We start from the raw sequence: 2500 nt of genomic DNA on the forward strand, positions 1-2500 counted from the left end.
AATACTACAAAATACTGATGAAGCTACTACTTTTTATAATGACGTAAGTGCTACAGGTTCTGATAATGATACAAACTTTGATGATGACGTGATTGCTTTGGTGATGTCACAGAATCTGATGACGGAAACACCACCACCACCACCAACAACAACAACAGCGCGCGCACTCTCTCTCTCTCTCTCTCTCTCTCTCTCTCTCTCTCTCTCTCCAGATAATGCCAACAAGTTTATTCAATATTTTCATTTCCAATGTTAAGATTGAAGAAGTCAAATCACACAAAGTTCTAGGTAATAGTTATCGATAATGATTTGTCATGGTCTGTAAAAGAATGTCTCAAAAAGTATTCCAGTTATCAAAAATAAAACACTTTGTAAATACACATGCCGGAAAACAATTCTTTAATGTTCACATGCATTCAATAATAGATTATGCTTCTACGTTGTGGGATTCTGCTAGTGCAAATACTCTAAAACCTCGTGTTAGATTATACAAACGTGCGTTGCTTTGAAATTGGTTTTTATTAAAGTCATGATTATAGGTCACTTGACATCCTCCTACTGGAGCTAAAACAAGAATATGATAAGGCTGTTTTTGTACACAAAATAGTAAGCGGCTATGCACCGCCTTCAGTTATAAATAACTTCCCAGTAAATAACATAAGACATGTACATAAGTTGCATATACCTCGTCCAAATCTTGATCTTTTTAAAGTCCAGCCTAACATACAGCGGGGGAACGTATTGGAATAATTTACCATCACATTTAAAAATATAACTAACCACACACACACACACACACACACACACACACACACACACACACACACACAAAACTTTAAGAAAAATCGATAAATGTACCCATTCACAAAAATTGACGTAACCTGAAACCAAACTTTGTGGGTTCCCTCTCACTCTCTCTTGAGTGAGTGCATGTGCGTGTGTGTGTGTGTGTGTGTGTGTGAACTGGTGGGATGGTGTTTGATTGCAACGGAAGAACTGTTTTCTCCGTCGGGTCTTTAGGGGGTTTTTTTTCTTCTTTTTTCTTGGGTTTGTGTGTGTGTGTGTGTGTGTGTGTGTGTGTGTGTGTGCATCTCATGCTTTTTTTGTGTGTTTGTTTGTTGTTTTTTAGTTGTTGTTGTTGTTGTTTTGTTTGTTTGTTGTTGTTGTTGTTTTTACTTTGGGTGGAATGGCTGTGAATGGTGGAATAATGGGAAAATACTGATGTATTTTGATTGTGTTTGAATTTTTCTTCTTTTGCTCATTTAGCTTTATTCCCTCTTTAGGGCGAGGGCTGGATGTAAAAAAAGCATGTTACTTGCTTATCTATTACCCTGGATAATAAAGATTTTGTCTTGTCTTGTCTTCTCTCTGTCTCTGTCTCTGTCTCTGTCTTCTCTCACTCGTCTCTCTCTCGTCTCTCTCACTCTCTCTCTTGTCGCTTTGGACCAGATTGAACAGACCCAACCAGCATCACGAAAATCGTCCTTTCGTACGAGAGAGTGGGTGAAAGGAGAGAGAGAGAACAGATCCCATCTCAGCACACGAATACCCCACCTTTCCTTCAACAGACAAGTGAATGAGACCGCAACAACATGACCCTCACCTACAGACGAGGAGAATGACCCCAACCTATGACCCTTCACCTACTGACATGTGAATGACCCCAACCTATGACCCTTCACCTTAAGACATATAAATGACCCCAACCTATGACCTTTCATCTACAGACATGTCAATGACCCAAACCTATAGCCTTTCACCCACAGACGTGTGAATGACCCCAACCTATGACCTTTCACCTACAGACATGTCAATGACCCAAACCTATAGCCTTTCACCCACAGACGTGTAATCCCACTTGATCCCACCCCACAGACGTGTGATGACCCCAACCTATGACCTTTCACCACGACGAGTGAATGACCACAACCTATGACTTTCACTACAGACGTGTGAATGACCCCAACCTATGACCTTTCACCTACAGACATGTGAGTGACCCCCAACCTATGACCTTTCACCTACAGACGACTGAATGACCCCAGCCTATGATCCTTCACCCGCAGACGTGTGAATGACCCCAACCTATAACCTTTCACCTACAGACGTGTGAATGACCTCAACCTATAACCTTTCACCTACAGACGTGTGAATGACCTCAACCTATGACCCTTCACCTACAGACATGTGAATGAACCTAACCTATGACCCATCACCTACAGACGTGTGAATGACCCCCCAACCTATGACCCTTCACCTACAGACATGTGAATGACCCTCAACCTATGACCTTTCACCTACAGACATGTGAATGACCCCCCAACCTATGACCTTTCACCTACAGACGTGTGAATGACCCCCCAACCTCCCCCCCTCCCACACACCCCCACCAGCTCACCCAGCATCTGTTGATACTCCTTGTTGGTGACACTGATGGGGTTGGCACAGGTCAGGTAGGGGGAGGTGAACCCCATAGCACCGACCACTGGGCCCAGGGTGT

General features: G+C 42.9%; 1 protein-coding gene across 1 annotated transcript in view; it reads right to left on the reverse strand.

Moving 5' to 3' along the window:
- LOC143276470 (arsenite methyltransferase-like) overlaps window positions 1–2500 on the reverse strand; it is a 67490-nt gene that overhangs the window by 2236 nt on the left and 62754 nt on the right. The gene's annotated exons all lie outside the window — the stretch shown is intronic.

This window comes from Babylonia areolata, chromosome 32 (assembly GCF_041734735.1).
Source record: "Babylonia areolata isolate BAREFJ2019XMU chromosome 32, ASM4173473v1, whole genome shotgun sequence".
In the NCBI taxonomy this organism is placed as follows: Eukaryota; Metazoa; Mollusca; class Gastropoda; order Neogastropoda; family Buccinidae; genus Babylonia; species Babylonia areolata.